At 40.0% G+C, this 20,000-nt stretch overlaps 1 protein-coding gene across 2 annotated transcripts in view; it reads right to left on the bottom strand.

Annotated features, from left to right (window-relative positions):
* The window catches only part of LOC133622361 (E3 ubiquitin-protein ligase Midline-1-like), a 121,794-nt gene that overhangs the window by 96,369 nt on the left and 5,425 nt on the right, over positions 1-20,000 (bottom strand). The window contains exon 1 of one of the 2 annotated variants that reach the window (XM_061985008.1): positions 7,407-7,478. The exons of the other annotated variant lie outside the window; for it this stretch is intronic. The gene's annotated coding sequence lies outside the window, so the exon portion shown is untranslated. Of the gene's footprint in view, positions 1-7,406; positions 7,479-20,000 lie in introns of those variants that run through there. 2 annotated transcript variants of the gene reach the window in all.

Here is a 20,000-nt window from a genome sequence, read left to right as displayed (position 1 = left end):
GCATTGATAAACGACATGTCTGCCATGTTTGTTTTTACCCCCTTCAAAAACAAGCAACACACGTTATATATATATATATATATATATATATATATATATATATATATATATATATATATATATATATATATATATATATATATATATATATATATATATATATATAAATAGAACAGAAATGTTATGTTTGCATGTGTAAATTTGTGCTTATTTTTTCAATTAAAATTTATTTGACCGAATCCTAATTTAATTGATTATACTACTTCAATGAGGTGGCGACTTGTCCAGGGTGTACCCCGCCTTCCGCCCGATTGTAGCTGAGATAGGCTCCAGCGCCCCCGCGACCCCAAAGGGAATAAGCGGTAGAAAATGGATGGATGGATGGATATACTACTTCAAGATCACTTGAAAATAAATGAATATACTTTTTTTTCATTTTCGATACAATATTCTCACACTTTTCCATACAAAGCTATGGACGTCTCTGTGTAACTGACCTGGCTCAGGCAAGAAGAAGATTCCCCTATGACTGACTATCTGTTGGCTTCCCAATGTACTTGACATCCATTGCAGTCGATTGTCTTGCAAAGGGGGGTCTTTTAAGTTTTTCCTTGCCCCGATGTGGGTTTAAATCAGGGGATGTTGTTGTATGTTTGTCAAGCCCTTTGAAACACTTGTGTATAAAGTACCAGAAGAGCGGAAAAACAAGTTGACTTTAGATGCTTATTTGTGTTTTATTGTATCCAATTGTACTTACAATGCACTAAGTATGTGAAAATACTGTTTAAACATCACAAAATGCCACAAATTCAGTCAGTCAATTTGAATATCCCGTTCCGAATAACTTCGGCTATTTTCGGAGAGTGACATCACGGTAGTAATGTTTCGGCACTCTGACCATATTATCAGATCAGTCATACTGGAAATACGCAAAAACTGGAAAGAGATGTGCTGTTTATCATTCACAATCCTTATGTAAGACAAGAACACATGCTTGGCTCTTTTTATGCATTCAAAATTGTCAATGAATAGCTAACAATTGAGTCAACAGATGGAGGGTCCTCTATTGCGCTCATTATACTCTCTCTAAAAACATCCAGAAAGCGCAAACAATACTCCATTTACATTGTGACTTGAAAATTAACCAAATATGAGCGTTATTGTTATTATAAGTGCTAACACAGACGGACAATTTTAGCGGCACATTGAAAGCAGTGAGCTAATGCTAGCTTACGCTGCTATTTACACAATTTACACAACTCCCGTTGCCTCAACAGAGCAAAAAACATCACCAAGGACAGTACACACCCTGGCTTCCACCTGTTCGACCTGCTAACATCGGGCAGGTGCTACAGGTGCATCAGAGCCAGAACAAACAGGCTCAGAGACAGCTTCTTTCCCAGAGCTGTCACCATCTTGAACTCTAACTTATAATAAATAATTCACCCTTAGACAATATCCTACCCTAATACCCTACTGTGCAATATTAACCTTTGAGTGCAATACATCCGACACTGATTGTTATCACTCCAGTACTCTTGTCTTGTTCTGTATATTGTACAGTATTGTGTATATTGTTTTGTATACTGTACAGGATTTCTTATTATTGTTATTGGATAGTAGTCTATTTATTTCAATTCTTAGTTTTATCTTTATTACTTCTTGTGTAATTTATTTTTATCCCATATTTGTTCACACTACCACACCTTAAATTGGAGTCCTTAATCTCATTATATGCAAATATAATGATAATAAAGTCCATTCTATTATTTTCTATTCTATTGTTGACACACTTAAACCGACGGCTGCTTCTGCTTTGTCTCAAACTTGCTAAAAGTAAATTCTAGATTATAATTCATGCATCTCTCACCTGGTAGTAGACAAATGTGGCCGTGGTCTGACAGGCTGGTAGACTTTGACACACCCCGTGATGGCGAAATAGACCCTAAAAGACAACTCCTGCAGTATTTTTTTTAACCCTTTGTGAGGCTTGTGATTGATTCTTCATCTAAATGGGATTATGTGAGCGTCCCTTCAGTCGGAATCCCAGCGAGAGTTGGAATATTACAGTAAGTGTTTTTTTTTCATTCTGGTTTGTTATTGTTAGTTTGTATGTTTAGCTGCGGATATGAGTGTCACAATGAAACTGCATCTAAAAGTTAGTGCTCATCCTCTTTGTGTTCGGGCTCAAAAATATAAGGTCCTGTATCACAATTTTTACAAGGTAATCATTGTTGGCTCTCACAAAGTCGGCTTAATTTGCATTGTTGTTGATGGGGAAGGGATCTGGGGTTCCTCGGACTGGCTTCCTAATTATCTCTCAAAATGGCTCGGGATTCTCAGTGAAATTGATACTATTTTGATCGTATCTATTTATCTGCAAACTTTGGAAGTCTTTTGGTGTCATAAATCAGAAATATAGGATAAAAGCTTCAATACAGAGGAAACTTGTTTTTCCACTCTACTTGTACTTTAAGGGCTAGATCAATACATTTAAATGTATTAATTCTTAATCTTATTTATGATACTACTCTACAACCACCTGAAGGGAAATCAATAGTTGCCTCCCATTGCAACTTTTTCACTTCCAAAACAATATTGGAGCCTGGAGTATTGGACAATACTGATATTGATCTAATACGATGTCAGCACAAATCATGCATCAATTTATTATTTGGTAGTGTGGAATTTTACCTGCACAAATACACATGCTGCAGGATTCCTTGTATCGGAGAAGCAGACCGCACGCGTGCAGGCATGCGAGGAAAGATGTCAGAGTGAGCGAGCGTGCAAACAGTGAGCTAAGTTTGTGAGGTACGTTTGCTCAAGGTCACTCAAAACCCTCGAGGTTGGAACGTGTCCTCACAGACTGAACGACTGCCCACTTCACTCTAAGTCTGCTTTTCTATCAGTTTTACTGACAATGCTTTGTGGTTTGAAATGACAGTGTTGCCTCTGAAAAGCAAATCTCCATATTTAACATATGTTTAAACATGGTAGGCTGTCGGCTACTAGGAGCTAGTTGCATCTCTGATTGGGATACCACTCAAAAACTACACAGTGAATTGTAAATTAAATTGCTAGGGATGTCCTGCTCTGATATCGATATCAGACAAAAACAAGCATTTGATTATATCGGCTTGCTTCTAAAATATCCGATACAAGCAATCCTGTAAGGTAAGCGTGGTAGGCTATAGGCTGCTAGGAGCTCGCAGCTACTCAACAGCTAAGCACACAAGCTCAACATATGCAATACATAGCCTTAATTCAACAATATTGCAGTCTAAAACAGCAAATTTGTCAAAATAAACACATATCAAATAGTTATAGTTACACAAGATTCAAGATTCAAGATGATTCAAGATGATTTATTGTCAATTCATAACATGCACAAGACACATAAGAACTGAAAAGTATATTTTCGGCACAGTCCCACTAAGAGCAGACATACGTTACAGGGAGACAAGACAAGACCGCCGACGGCGCAGCCATTTTTACGGCGCTCCTTAAAAAGAGGTGAGAAAAAGGTGATATTGGGAAAGGGGGGAGAGTAAAAAAATATCAGTCAAAGGCTGGATCCGCAGGAGGGGGTCCAGACTGAGTCCAAGGGAAAAAAACTCATTTGCAATGCAAACATAAACACGTTACATTTAGTCACAACTAACTCGCAACAGAGGGAGGGGGAGTTGGAGAAAACAAGTGGTGGTGAAGGCGGTGGTTGGGAAAGGGGCAGGTGCGTGCGTGTATGCCCAATCAACTTGGGTGTGATGTTGAAGTGTTTTTGTGGACTGGGGCCGATCTCAAAGTTCAACACCAGGTGCTTGTTGAGTAAAAGGGAGGTCAAAGGTGTCATCGGGGGTGTTTTCCAGAGCAGCCTGTTCCTGATAACACAGCGTCAAGGCCATTCGAGAGAGTCAAATCGTAGATTAGGATGTTGTTTTTCTTCGAGCAGACAGAAAACAATGACTTGCCTGCCCTATTGTCCATAATGGTTTCTCTCATATTCAATTCAATTCTCCTTCTCAGCAAACTTCTCCAATATGTGATCCATCGTGCGATTCAGATTAGAAATCGCCGCAGTCTGTGTTCCCACAGCCCTGCCCAATCCTTCCATTGCGACGAAAAGCCTCTGGGCTCCTTGAGTGGCTGCCATCGTCTTCCGAATTTGACGATACACCAGAGCAATGCCCAGCCCAATCAGCAGGTGCCCCGCGATCACGGTTCCAAATAGGTAGATGTCTTCCACCTCCTCGATGGAAAAGACTGAGAGGCACATGATTCTCCATTTATCCCAAGAGTCTCTCACGTACTGCGCAGCAATGGTTCCATCAGGGCAGCCAGGCTCCCCCGAACCTCTTTTCCTTGTCGAAAAGACTTTGTCAATTGCGTCGAGAGTCCAGCTGATCATATCCATGTTTGATGTTTAGATTTGAGGACAGCGCAAAGAATGAGGCTTCATTACATTACTTGTACATACAAAGTCTCCAAGGCAGAAGTGGATTAGAAAGTATCCAGTAACAAATGTGTCTGCTTCATTCAATTTACTGCGCCATGAGCTTTTTAGGGAATTTTGCCTATAATTAACAATCCTCATGTAAGACAACAACACATACATTGTTCTTTTTTAAGCATTCTTATTAGTATATAAATGTGATCAAAAGTTTGCTTACAATGAAGCCTATATGGGTCGCTCTATTCTGCCTATGAAGCCCTTAAAAATTACATCCAAACACATCCATTAATGTTTTATATACATGCTGTAAGTACATTTGTAATGTAGTAAAAGGCACAATTATAATAACATTTAATATGTACGTATCTTGCTCATTTTAAGCATACGCGGCGGATTGATTTAAAAAACGAATCACAACGTTCGCTTTTTATCTTCAACAAAATCACTGATGATTGCTCACTACCGGCATCATGAGAGCCAACAGTCAAAATAAAACATCACTTACTGTGCAATGTCGGCTGTCATTAGGGTATATTCCCATTTAGATGAAGAACGACTCATAATCCTCGCGTCTTTTCATGTCTTTCTCGCCATTTCCGGGCCTAAATTGGCTGTCAAAGTGTACCAACTTGTCGGAATATGTCCTTATCCTTCTACTATCAAGGTGAGAGGCATGATTGATGATCTATAATAAACTTCCACGAGCTCCGATGCGAGAAAGCGGCTCACCAGCTGATGGAACACAAGCTTGTGATAAATAATTTGCCTGCGTTAGCACTTATAATAACAATATCACTAATACTTGGTTAATATTCAAGCCGCCAAATGTAAATGGAGTATTGTTGGCGGTTTTTGGACAGTGATATATTGGGGTTTTCCGGGCGGAATAGAGGACTTTCCATTGGCTCTGTTGTAAACAGACTTTTATTTACGAGTTAGAATGTGTTAAGAAAGGTCACCAATACAAGCAGCGGAAATAAGTGTTCTCCGCAGCATGTCTGCGACCACCCTCAGAGAGAAGGTGAGGAGCTCAGCCATCCGGCAGAGGCTCAGAGTTGAGCCTCTGCTCCTTCACATCGAGAGGAGACAGCTGAGCTACTACGGATGCTTCCCCAGTGAGGTGTTTCGGGCATGTCAAACCGAGACTGGGCCTCGGGGCAGACATAGGACACGCTGGAGGGACTATGTCTCACAGCTGTCCATGGAACGCCTCAGTGTCCCCTGTGGAACCAGAGGAGGTGGCCAGGGACAAGGAAGTCTTGGCATCTCTGCTTAGACTGCTGCCCCCACGATCCGGACACTGATAAGCGGCGGAAAAATGGATGGATGAATTAGGTTAGTGAGAGATAAGAAAGAGTGAGAAAAGCCTGTAGTGTAATGCCCGCAGCTAAAAACAACTGCGTGAGAACGTATACTCGAATATCACGATATAGTCATTTTCTTTCATACCTACCATTGTTCTCTGTTTGACTAATTTCACTTAATGAAGCCTTTTCTAACATTCCACACTACAAAATAATACAAGAAGTGCTGGTATCGTGTCAGACAAATATCTACACCAGCCAAATTACAACTCGTCAATATTGTATCTGAAGTGAATACCTTGAGCTGAAACACTTGTAATATCTGAAAAAGGCCTTCTGGAATTCCTTCCATGCTTGTGCCCACTACAATCCAATCCATCCACATTCCACTCCATATTTGCTCGAGCCGAAGAGCCAAGTTTCCAACGAGCAAAACCGTTCCATTCAACTTAGTATGCTACACATTTTATGGCATTGCCAAAATATCTGATGTGCACTATTCAATGTTTGATCATTGCAATGAGATTCCCTGTCAATCTAGTGCCAACACTCACTAAACTAACATGCATGTGATTTTTAAGCCAAAGTACACAGAAGCTGCGTTTCCATTACCTGTAGAAATGCACAAAACCTGAATAATGCAATAAAAAAACTGGTAATGGAAACACCCATATTTCGAAAAACCTCTCAAATATCGCAAAAAATGTTTTGCGCTCTCATGAGGTGCTTTTATTCAACTTTTTTTGGAAATACATGACGGAAACACTTTTTTTTCCGCATTTAGAGGGCACCTAAACACCAAACCGACGGGGCGCCCATGCAAGACAACCAGGGCAGACGGGTCATCTTGAGCCGGATTTGCATATACTAGTTCTCGGGACGCAGTTCTAAGAACGTAACAAAAAAGCTGACATTGTTTCATCATGTAAATATTTAGGGACCTTTTTTGACGACCAGCTCAAGTTTGATGTGAACACATATTTTATAGTGAAGCGAGCACAACAGTGAATTAATCTTCTCAGGAAATGAAATGATTTCTCTGTCAGGCCTGTTATACTCTTGTCGTTTTTACCAAACATTTATTGAGAGCCTTATGTGTTTTTCTTTTATTTGTTGGTTTCACTGTCTTTCAGTTAAAGACCGAAACAGCCTGTCTAGTCTTGTTAAGACTTGCTCTAAGATTACCGGAGTAAAACTAAGAGACTTAAACTTCTTCTGCAACCAGCAAATCGTCCGAAAATCAAAGAGCATTGAAGCCTTCCCATGTCCTTGCGGGGGAATTCTTTCTGTTGCCTTCAGGGCGACGTTATGCCCTTCCATTGAGTAAAACAAATCCCTTTTCCAAATAATTCATCCCTTCTGCACTCAGACTCTTAAACTCTTCAATTTTTATTTATTGTGAGCCATGTAGGCTTTGTGAACCACGACAACCTGTGGCTCAAATTGAATTGCCCCTTGAGGGATTAATAAAGTTGTTTGAATTGAATTGAATTGAACTACCACACTGGAGTTTAGTTATAGGAACTACCCTTCCCCATAGGGACTTTTCCTTTTGACGTTCGCACATGGCTGGGGACATGTGTGACACAAATCCGCCTGCGACCCGTGTCTTGTATACCCACGCTAAGACTTTTGTACTGTTTACTAACCTTCAAGATCCTGTAATGGTGGGAAGTTCTTGTCGTTCATTACTCTCAGAAGCCCTTGCGGAGTTGCTCGAGTAAGCAGGTCAGTGGCCCAGTATGAGGTCCAAAGTGTCAAACCATTTGCTTGTTTTTCTGTTCGCCCCACTCTGGTTGTTTTGGTCCTTGATTTTTTTTTTTGTCCTGTTTGAGTTTCTTCGTCCTCTCCCTGAGCTGCTTCGCGGAGTGGAAAATCCCTGACATTTCTAACTGAGCGCTTCATGTACCGAATATTTTAATGTTCCGCTGAATCTCCTCTGTGGAATAGGCGGCAAGGAGAGCTTGACCTCCTCGTCGGTCCATTTATCACTGGCTGTGTGTCCATTTTTCCTGTTGCTGTTACGATCTCGTAAACAACTCTGTGGGACTTTTAAAAAAATGGCGTGTCTGTGTTGTAGCTAGGACGGGGGTCGGACACCCGCGGCTCTCGAGCGACATGCGGCTCTTTAGCGCCACCCTAGTGGCTCCCTGGAGCTTTTTCAAAAATGTATGAAAATGGAAAATATGATAGAAAAAATATAATTTGTGTTTTAATATTGTTTCTGTAAGAGAGCAAACATGACACAAACCTTCCTAATTGTTAGAAATCCAGGGTTTCCCGAAGCGATTTGTTGTTAAGGTGGCCGCCTTAACAACAAAGAGCCATCGCCTAAACTAAAGTCTTAACAAGCTGCTCCGCTTATTTCTGCCTCTGCCTCTGTCAGTACGTCTTTGCAGGACCCAGCATTGTCCCACCCACAGAACCATCTGATTGGTTACACGCAGAGCAGTAACAGCCAATCAGCAGTGCGTATTCAGAGCGCATGGAGACAGTGCTCCTTCAATGGAGTGAGCAGAAAGGTAAGCATAATGCAGCGGACTCTCCCTAAATTATAATAAACACTTCCAAGTCAACAACTAGTAACATCACTATGAGCCCGTTGACGTTCTAGAAACATAAGCGGCAGCTCAGCTCGCTCGCAGTCCTTGAGGTGAAGGCTAATTAGCTTTTAGCGTAACGTTAGCTCACTGTGCTGTGTGTGTGCGTGCGTGCGTGCGTACGTGTGTGTGTTACGGACAGCAAAGTCCTGTCTGTCTGAGAGAAAGACAGTTAACCTACAGTTAACAACTAAGTTATATCACTTTACCTTTTTCTGTGTTGATTGAGCTGTGTTGAAGCAGCAAAAAAGGACATTATGTTAAATGAAGAGTTTCTGTCTCTGATAGTTGATATAATAATGTAACTGCATCATAAAGCCTACATGAACTCCATGGTGTTCAGGGATGAATAGTCTCTCCTATTGCTATTGTACTATTTTTTCAGCTATAGTTACATTAATCATTAGTAATGTAGCAGCTTCATTTTGAATGGCAGGGTCCCTGCTATCACATGTTGATAAAAATATAACATTTACATAATAAAAATCAACTGCAGGCTTCCCAAATGCTGTAATAAATTAAGCATGAGTTAAGCATATGTCAGCATGTGGCCCCACTTTTAACTCTTTTTTTTCAAACGCTTATTGCAAGCGCTTACTTACAGTTAGTCATTAATTTGACTTTGTAAGTCATTATTTTAGTATCTCAGGTAACTAGGACTGTTTTGTTTTTACTTTACGGAAAAAATATCGAGATATATATGGTATATCGCCATTCAGCAAATGGAGCGGAAAACACAACCAAAAGTTGTAGGCTTCTTCACGCGACGAAGCCGGCCTACTTCACCACAGTCTGTAGTCTATTGCCCCCCAGGCTGTGGTGGCAGCGACAAGGTGGAGACGTGATGGCGACAGGCCGAGTTACACCGATCCTTACACCCACCCACCCCCTTCCCCAGTCCCCTCCCCCTGGAGAGTCACCACCTTAACTAACACATTTTCTGGGGGAAACACTGAAATCCCAGTGTTTATATTAAACATGCTTCGCCATTTTGTCCTACTAATTTCGGCGGCCCTTGAACGCACGTTTGTTTACATGTACAACTTTCTCTGACGCTGCCACAGAAAGACTTGTTCGTCTCATTTGTCCAACAAACGTTTTATACTGTGCGTGAATGCACAAAGGTGAACTTTGTTGATGTTATTGACTTGTGTGGAATGCTAATCAGGCATATTTAGTCAGTGCATGACTGCAAGCTAATCAATGCTAACATGATATTTAGGCTAGCTGTATGTACATATTGCATCATTATGCCTTTTTTGTAGCTATATTTGAGCTAATTTAATATCCTTTACTTATTTCATCTGTGTATTTAATTTATATTTGCATGTCTCATGACACATTATCTGTATGTAATATTGGCTGCATTTCTGATAGTTGTTTGTCTGCCATGCTGTTCCAGACCACAGCAAACATTACCCTACTTGCAAAGATTGTAATAAATCCATTAGAAGAGGACAGCCTCCCATTTCCTTTAACTTGGACACACACATCTATACGTTTGGCCATTCTAAGACAGTCATTTCCAAGAGTTATCTCACCCTCAGGGAAGTTTTACAAATGTTTTCCAATGTTGTAAAAATTGGTAGAATAAATATTATATTTCAACAATTTCTATAAACAAAAATGTGCATCAGCCTGCGAAACTTAGTCATTTTTGTAGGTAATAACTAATATAAACACTTACATCATGTGTTACCTTCATTATATAAGACTTTTAATAATTTGCAGCTCCAGAAGGATTTTTTTGTTGTATTTTTGGTCCAATATGGCTCTTTCAACATTTTGGGTTGCCGACCCCTGGGCTAGGAGAAACGCATATCCGGCAAGGGGCATAGCTCGTCAATTCAACCAATCACCAAACACCTTCGTGTTTTAGTTCCTGCCTTAGAGTAGGAGTGAAAATGGTTCTAGGATCTGAGGGCCGTCGTCCCTAGTTCTCGTATGTCGGAACTGGTGTTGTCCCGATACCAATACTAATTATTTTGATACTTTTCGGTACTTTTCGATACTTTTCTAAATAAAGGGGACCACAAAAAATTGCATTTTAAATGACTTTATTTTAACAAAAAATCTTAGGCTACATTAAACATATGTTTCTTATTGTAATTTAGTCCTTAAATAAAATAGTGAACATACTAGACAACTTGTCTTTCAGTAGTAAGTAAGCAAACAAAGGCTCCTAATTAGTCTGCTGACGTATGCAGTAACATATTGTGTCATTTATCATTCTATTATTTTGTCAAAATTATTAAGGACAAGTGGTAGAAAATGAACTATTAATCTACTTGTTCATTTACTGTTAATATCTGCTTACTTTCTCTTTTAACATGTTCTATCTACACTTCTGTTAAAATGTAATAATCACTTATTCTTCTGTTGTTTGGATACTTTACATTAGTTTTGGATGATACCACAAATTTGGGTATCAATCTGATATGACCAATGTATGATCCTGTAACGACTTGGTCGTTACAGGATCATACCATAAAAGTCCTCATGTGTCCAGGGACATATTTCCTGAGTTTATAAACATAATATATTACGAAAAACGAAAGAAAATGTTGTGATGCCAGAAGATATCATAGTAGTATCGACTAGATACGGTCCTGTACTTGGTATCATTACAGTGGATGTTAGGTGTAGATCCATCCATGGCGTTTGTTTACATTGTGACGGCGGTGAGCTACGGTGTGTAGTGAAACATGTTTACTGTTTAGCTATTCCTCGTCCTGCAGGGATGATACTTGTAAGAAACTTACTTTATTTGTCGCCAAGGAGGCGAGGATTAGTGATTTAGAAGTAGCTAAAACACTGCCGACTGAGGCAGGACGTTAGCCGCTAGCTAGCTGGCCATGTCTTAAAGCACCTTTTCCTGAGGGCGTTTCAGTGTTATAACTTCACCTTTATCTTTAGTTTTTAAGCCAAAATGCGTCCGTTTTCCCTTTTCTGTCTCCACACTGTGTCTGCTTGTAAGTACTCCGTGATTGTGTGCCGCCGAACATGCTTGTCTGCTCGTAAACCAGCAATGTCACGACGTGACGACGACGGGGGCGTGAGGGGGTGGCGGACCGGTACTTTTCAGAGGCGGTATAGTACCAAATATGATTAATTAGTATCACGGTACTATACTAATACCGGTACACCGTACAACCCTAGTCGGAACACGACGGAAAACGGCCCGGGGACTAAAAAGGTTTTAGGAACTCCAAAAAGACTTTGGTCTCGCTTCCCCGCAATCATTCATCATTTTTTCATCATTTATTTTTATTCCTTTCATGAAAATGCATATATACAAGCCATATACAGTTGACACTTTCATTGTTTTTTTTTGTTTGTTTTTTTCTTTTCTTATACATTTCCATGATGAGAAAGGAGCAGATGGAAGAATACTATTCTTATATTTATCTGCACCTTTTTTAACACAAATTATTTGAGATGACTTTATCACTGTTCCCTCCACCAACACCCGAACTCCAAAATACTTTAAATTTTTGTTTAAGCATTTTCAAAATCAATCAATCAATCAACTTTATTTATATAAATAAAGTTGATTTGATTTGATTTGATAAAGCACATTTAAAATTTACCACAGGGGTAGCCAAAGTGCTGTACAATGGGCAGGTTAAAAGATAATACGAGTACCGAGCAAACACAACACAACACAAACAGAACACGATAAAAAATAAATAAATACAATAGAATAAATAAAAACATAAAAACATAAAAACAGGTTCACAGCATGTGTATTATGGGGCGCCATTGCAGGATGGATATCACTCAGTGTTAAAAGCCATGGAATAAAAGTATGTTTTTAAGAGAGATTTAAAAACAGGAAGAGCGGAGGCTTGTCTAATACTCAGAGGTAGGTCGTTCCAGAGCTTGGGAGCAGCAGCGGCGAAAGCTCTGTCACCTCTAAGCTTCAGTCTTGTGTCAGGGACCGTCAACAGCAGCTGATCGGCTGATCTTAAGGATCGGTCGGGGCAGTAAGGCTGAAGGAGGTCGGAGAGATAGGTTGGCGCAAGGTTGTTTAGACATTTAAAAACAAATAAAAGGAGTTTAAAATTGATTCGATAACGCACAGGGAGCCAGTGAAGGGACGCTAAAATAGGGGTGATGTGCTCACGTCTGCGGGTCTGTGTTAGCAGACGAGCAGCAGAGTTCTGCACGAGCTGCAGGCGGGCGAGGGAGGCCTGGCTAATGCCTACATACAGGGCATTACAGTAGTCAAGACGAGTCGAGATAAAGGTGTGGATTAATTTCTCAAGATCATGTCCTGACAGAAGCGGTTTCACTTTCGCTATTTGGCGTAATTGATAAAAGCTTTTTTGAACGACGCTGCTGATTTCTTTTTCGAATTTAAAATCTGAGTCGAACTTTACCCCCAGGTTTGTGACACAGTCGCTGAGATACGGGGTCAGAGTGCCGAGGTCAACGTTGGGGGAGGGAGAGCGACTTGGACCGAACAACATAACTTCTGTTTTGTCTTCATTTAGGCTCAGGAAGTTAGCTGAAAGCCAGGCTTTGATGTCGTGCAGGCAGTCAATAAGACGTGTTATTTTGTGCCATGGGAAAATAAATCTGGCAATCATCGGCATAAAAATGAAATTCAATACTGTACTTCCTAAAAATAGAACCAAGGGGGAGAAGGTAAAGCGCAAATAAAATTGGGGCAAGGATTGAGCCCTGGGGGACCCCATGTGGTAAAGGAGCTGTGGAAGACATAAAACTGTCTACTTTTACACAAAAACTCTTGTCGGTTAGGTACGACCGGAACCAATTGAGGGCGGCGCCCTTAATACCCACACAGTTCTCAAGACGAGTGATTAAGGTGGCGTGGTCGACGGTGTCGAACGCAGCAGACAAAAAAAATGACACGTCCAATCAAAATCAAAAATCAGTTTGTATATAATTCCAGTTGTCTCTTTTTGTAACTCTTTTTAAATTCAAAGATATTCTTGCAACTTTTTAAGTCTTTGTCTAGAGAATTCCATGCTTTCACACCAGCGACAGACAAGCACATTTGCTTCAAATTTGTTCGCACTCTTGGATGTTTAAAATCAAACAATAGAAGCCGACTCGCAGGTTCCGAGGGACCCACACACCCAGACAAGTATCAAGGGGTCTGTAAGGAAGTTGCCTTTAAGCGATCGCCCACTGCCTTCGTCTTTTATTGACATCACAGAGCGGCGGCTGCAATCTCTTCCTCAAAGTGGAATTTTACAAGAATTTCGGCTCATGACGCAAAACAAACATTTAATGGAAACACCCGCAAGTCGCAAATGTACTTTATCGAAATTTTTGAAATTATTTTGCGAAAAACTGCAAAGGAAACGCAGCTCGAGATAATCCATGCAACAACAGAGTGGATATAAAATGTGCATCTTCTTGCTGAAGGCAGCATAGCCAACAACCAACGAAACACATATATTTGTCTCTGTCAGGACTTGATCTTGGTTGTTTGCTTTTCCGGGATGCAGCGGAAAGTTGGCACGGGCGAGACGGGAATGGAGGTACATGATTTATTTATATTTATCAAAAAAAGGAATAAATGAAAGCGCGCACAGTGGCGGAGAATAAACTATGAAAATCAAAAAGACTATAAACATGGAACCAAAACTTACTGTGACAAGGGACATGAAGCAGGATCATAGAGGAATGGACAGAGCATAAATGTGGTGCGGTATGGGGTGCGAGGTCGTCAGAAAAACAAACTGAAAAACACTGAACTTAAATACTACAGACATGATTAACGAAAACAGGTGCGTGACTCAAGACGTGAAACAGGTGCGTGACGTGACAGGTGAAAACTAATGGTTGCTATGGTGACCAGACAAGGGAGTGAAAAGACAGAAACTAAACAAAACATGACTTAAAACAAAACATGATAATACAGACATGACAGTCTCCTTCTCAGAAAAGTAAAACCTTATCCCTGTGCTTTCGTTGAGGCTCATGCTGCACTGGGTGTTGATTAGCTCCCAGATTATCGTAGCGCAAAGTGCCTTTGGTTCTCTAGCCCTTTGTCCCTGTTATTAGCACCATGTTGGGTCGCTCGTAGAACCAATCAGCTCATTCATGTGGTTCAATGCCCACAGGCCAGATAAATCGTGGATATCTCCAATGTAAACACTCTGTTTTGGTTTAAACTCACCCTGTCGTTATCCCTCTTTTCAAACCCATTGTAAGGTGGCAAAGAGCCAGAGTTCTGTTCTCAAAAGACTGGAATCGGAATGCCAAAGCTCTTGAATACCCAGCAGAGAGCGGGAGTCTTGGGAGGGGGAACTTTGGCGAGGAATGAAAAAGACTGGGCCCACTGGCAGTTTCCGCTGCCAAGGCCTCCAAGCATGAAAACCCTGCTGGGCTCCAAATATGGCAAAATGTGTGTTTCGAAGCAAACAACACAAGATTGGCATTTTGAAATTCCAAAATGCAGAAGGGTTTTCATCGCATGCTAATAAAGACAGAATAAATAAACTGCACACATTTTGGTGCTGATTTAGGGTCTGATCTACCAAAAATGTGCGTGTATTAAAAATATAATTAAAAAAGAGCAAAAATAGAGAGTGCAATCCGGCTGTCTTCAGGTAATGCAGAATATATGATGATTATCAGGACGGTCACAATACTGGGAGGAGGTGATGCAAATGGGGCGGTATAGCTCGGATGGTAGAGCGGCCGTGCCAGCAACTTGAGGGTTCCAGGTTCGATCCCCGCTTCTGCCATCCTAGTCACTGCTGTTGTGTCCTTGGGCAAGACACTTTACCCACCTGCTCTTAGAGCCACCTACACTGCTTTAAATGTAACTTAGATATTGGGTTTCACTTTGTAAAGCGCTTTGAGTCACTAGAGAAAAGCGCTATATAAATATAATCCACTTCACTTCAAATATAATCATTTAGCACTTGCAATGTGGTTGATCAAGACTGAAACTGTTCTGCGGTCGCCGTTCTGCGTCTACCATATTTTTCGGAGTATAAGTCGCTCCGGAGTATAAGTCGCACCGGTCGAAAATGCATAATAAAGAAAGAAAAAACATATATAAGTCGCACTGGAGTATAAGTCGCATTTTTGGGGGAAATGTATTTGATCAAATCCAACACCAAGAATAGACATTTGAAAGGCAATTTAAGATAAATAAAGAATAGTGAACAACAGGCTGAATAAGTGTACGTTATATGACGCATAAATAACCAACTGAGAACGTGCCTGGTATGTTAACGTAACATATTATGGTAAAAGTCATTCAAATAACTATAACATATAGAACATGCTATACGTTTACCAAACAATCTGTCACTCCTAATCGCTAAATCCCATGAAATCTTATACGTCTAGTCTCTTACGTGAATGAGCTAAATAATATTATTTGATATTTTATGGTAATGTGTTAATAATTTCACACATAAGTCGCTCCTGAGTATAAGTCGCACCCCCGGCCAAACTATGAAAAAAACTGCGACGTATAGTCTGAAAAATACGGTATAGTGAGTACTCCTGGAACGCAAACTGGCACAGTTATGCACAAATGGCTGTGAGAAAGGAGGCACATGAAAGAAAGAATATTCTGTCTGTGTGCGTGCCAACATTTTAGTACTGTCAGACATAAAATATATTGGACATATCGTATATTCAGCAATGAACATTTCCTGTAATGTTCTGCTTTTTTTTGCTACTTGATGTCTCAAAGTGGCTGTTTGCAACATTTACACAGAAGCCTTGAGGACAGCAACTTTCCAATGTAAATTATTTTACACAGTACATCCCGCCCTCTTACGGCTTCTCGTACGTAATGATGTATTTTTACTTACGTACATAAGACATGCACATATGTACATAGGCACAAATGTACATAAACTTTGTAATTGCGAATAATATAGACAAATGTCCAACAAATGTGTTCTGGTAAACCACTAATGGTAACATAAGCTAACCGGTGGTGTTCTTGTTATATTATCTGCTTTGAAAAATTTTACCCAAAGGAAGTTGCAAACAGCACCTTTTAGAGGCTAAAACTAATTAAATTGATTTGTTTCGGTGTTCGTTTTTGACTTATAGTAAATATCTTATTACAGCATAACTATATAAAACAAAAAAATTGGCAATATGCATTTTATTGTGGTTGGATCATTTCAGACACTTCATCTCAGAGCGAAAAAAGAAGGTCTCGATTCAATATAGCCCAGAAAATGTGGTAAATACTGTATTATATTTTTTTGCTGCATGTCAACAATATGACGAAACAGCACAGGTTGGACCACACGATACATACAGGTGGAGGGAAATGAGTGTCTCCATGGTGACAACTGGTATACATACAAAAACCTAATTCAAATAGGGTGGTATGCACCCCTTTTGCACTTTGTATTAATTGTACATGCAGGCAAAGTAGATCATTTGCAACACATACTCACAATTATATAGTTTGCACATGCTATTTAGCACTTGTTATTTGGGCCTTTAATGTATAAGAACCGGTTTCCAATTCACCAGTTTAATGGCTCAAAATTGTCCATTGGCAATGTTTTATTTAATGTCACATGATTCCCAAGCAACGTTATTAAATATCACAGCTCTGCCTCGACTGTGAAGAAGCCAGTGAAGTCTCAATATCATATTGTATCGGTCAAATTTTTGGACTCAGGTTCTCATCCGACCGAAGAGGTTGCCCAATCCTTTACCAAGTGCAATACGTGCGCACACCTATTGTACAGCAACATGTTTTCCGTACACATTCAGCTTTGCAAAGTTCTCCATAATTGATAGCAGTGTACATACTCGGCTTGTATTATTCATCGACCATGTCAGGTGTAATTCCCATCAGATACGTTCACACTACTTTCCTGCGCTCGTAACTCCTGTGACATGTAATAAAATAGAATAGTACATTTTAAGACATTAAAAATCTATATTATGTCATTAAAGTGTTACAATATTTGTCCAACCCTGTCAGCTTCGACTAAAAATATTTTAAATAAAATATCGAAATAAACAACATTTTCTGTTGAAACTGTATGTGAATGCTGAAAAACTGGAGCCAAACTGAGATGCTAACAGTTAGCAGGCTAGCCAGACAGCATGCGGTAACAAAAGCTACAAGTGTTGGGGTCCATACCTGCAAAATAGTTAAAGTTTTCATGCTAATGTTAGCATGCTACCAGTTAGTTAACAATTAGTATTCGTCAAGTAACCAAATATTTGACTTTGTGGGGTACACCTGTAAAAAGTAGTTAAAAAGCTACCATGCTAACAGTTAACATGCATCAAGTAACACAATATTTGACTCTGAGGTGTAGAACTGCAAAACGAGCTAAAAATCTAGCATGTTGACGTTAGCGTGTTAACGTGGTACCAATAGACTACTAACAGTTAGCATGCATCAAGTAACAAAATATTTGACTCTGAGGTGGCGTACTCGCAAAAATGGTCATGATGTGGAGGTGACGAACCCCAAGATGCAGAGATGACAGGCGGTGTACAAGAAAACATGGTTTTAATGTTCAAAAAAAGGTGAAAACATAAAAGCGTACAAGGCGAAGGCACAACTTAACGCAGGAATAGGGTGACCAGGTGTCCGGATTTAGGCCGGACAGTCCGGATTTTTAATGCCCTGTCCGGCGTCCGGCGCAGCATCAAGCCGGATACGTATTTGTCCTCCTTTTTGAGGCACTAGGCTTGAAGAGCAGAGTTTTTTCATCTTTGCTGGGCTGCAGCGCAATAGCCAATCAAAGACCGTGAAAAATGCCCCCAACGCAGTAACATATCAAATGATTGGCTAAGAGCTGTGTCGGATACAAATCTGCTTATCATTGGTTAAAAAAGTAAACAAGGGTCCATGTGCTGTTGCGCATGACATTGACAGAAAGTTAGCATCATGCCAAAACGCAAGGCCTCGTTTAATTCTGAATGGATAAAAGAGAACGAATTTATAACAAAAAGCAGTCGAGACTCATTCCATGGCTTCTGCACACTTTGTCGATTCGATGTCGACGTAAGTAGTCAGGGGAATGCTGCAATTGAACGGCATGCGGGTGCGCGGATAAACATAAAAGTAATAAACGTGCGGCAAGTACCTCTTCAATGAGGACATTTTTTCGTGAAGTTTCGTCGCCCCTGGATGACAAGATAACCGCTGCGGAGCTGTGCAAGGTGTACCATGCTGTAAAGCAGTGGTTCTCAAATGGTACCCTGGGGGTATGTAATGTAATGTAAGTTCATAAACTGAACATCAAATCAAGTAGGCTATTCCATTCATTACCATAAAGCCAGAGTTTCCCCCATGCAATGATGGTTTGACCCTCACTAAAATGTATGTCAAAAAGAAGTGTGAAAAGAAATGCAACAATGCAATATTCAGTCTTGACAGCTAGATTTTTTGTAGACATGTTCCATAAATATTGATGTTAAAGATTTCTTTTTTTGTGAAGAAATGTTTAGAATTAAGTTCCTGAATCCAGGTGGATCTCTATTACAATCCCCAAAGAGGGCACTTTAAGTTGATGATTACTTCTATGTGTAGAAATCTTTATTTATAATTGAATCACTTGTTTATTTTTCAACAAGTTTTTAGTTATTTTATATATTTTTTTCCAAATAGTTCAAGAAAGACCACTACAAATGAGCAATATTTTGCACTGTTATACAATTTAATAAATCAGAAACTGATGACATAGTGCTGTATTTTACTTCTTTATCTCTTTTTTTCAACCAAAAATGCTTTGCTCTGATTAGGGGGTACTTGAATTAAAAAAATGTTCACAGGGGGTACATCACTGAAAAAAAGGTTGAGAACCACTGCTGTAAAGCATCACCAGTCTTACAGAAGTTTAGACTGCGGCATGAAAGTGGACCGGGAGATTTTCAGTGACTAGCCCACAGCTAAAGGGATGGCCTGTGGCCGAACAAAAGCCAAGGCATTGGGCGAGAACGTCATCGCTCACTATTCAGTACAGGAACATACCGACTACATAAAAGAAAACAACCTACCCTTTTCCGTGGCAACCGACGCCTCAAATAAAGGAACAAACAAGTGTTTTCCCATTGTGGTAAGGTATTTTCACTTTGATGAAGGCATCCAACATGTCCTGTTGGATTTTTATAGTGACAGCAACGAAACGTCAGAAGCCATAACAAACCAGCTGCTGGCAAAACTTGAGATGTCTGGCTTAGAGGTGAAAAACATGTCTGCATATGCAGCAGACAATGCCAGTGTCAATTGTGGCAAACATAACAGTGTGTATCAGAAGCTGAAACTGAGCCAAAAAGATGTGCTCCCTGCAAACTGTTTGGCCCATATTCTGCATAACGCAACCAGATATGCAGCAAGCAGCCTTGATGTTGATGTGGAAAATTTTATTGTGGCATTTTTCTTTTTATTATATATGGAATAAGCGGTAGAAAATGGATGGATGGATGGATGGATGTTAACTACATTTAAGTCCACACATGTTATGCTTTGTGGCACTCTGCACTTGAAAAGATTCATCTCAGTGGTCACTTTTTGAACACCACAATGTATTGAATAAATACAAATACTGTTAACAAACACTTGACTTTAATATTTTTTCCTATTCAGCCACACAAACATCATCTTTAAACCACTCAAAATTGTACTATAAATAAGGTATACCAGAGTCCTATGTA

The sequence above is a fragment of the Nerophis lumbriciformis genome, linkage group LG23, assembly GCF_033978685.3.
Source record: "Nerophis lumbriciformis linkage group LG23, RoL_Nlum_v2.1, whole genome shotgun sequence".
Lineage (NCBI taxonomy): Eukaryota > Metazoa > Chordata > Actinopteri > Syngnathiformes > Syngnathidae > Nerophis > Nerophis lumbriciformis.
The sequence above is the reverse complement of the archived record's forward strand: the minus strand, read 5'-3'. Positions and strand labels throughout refer to the sequence as shown.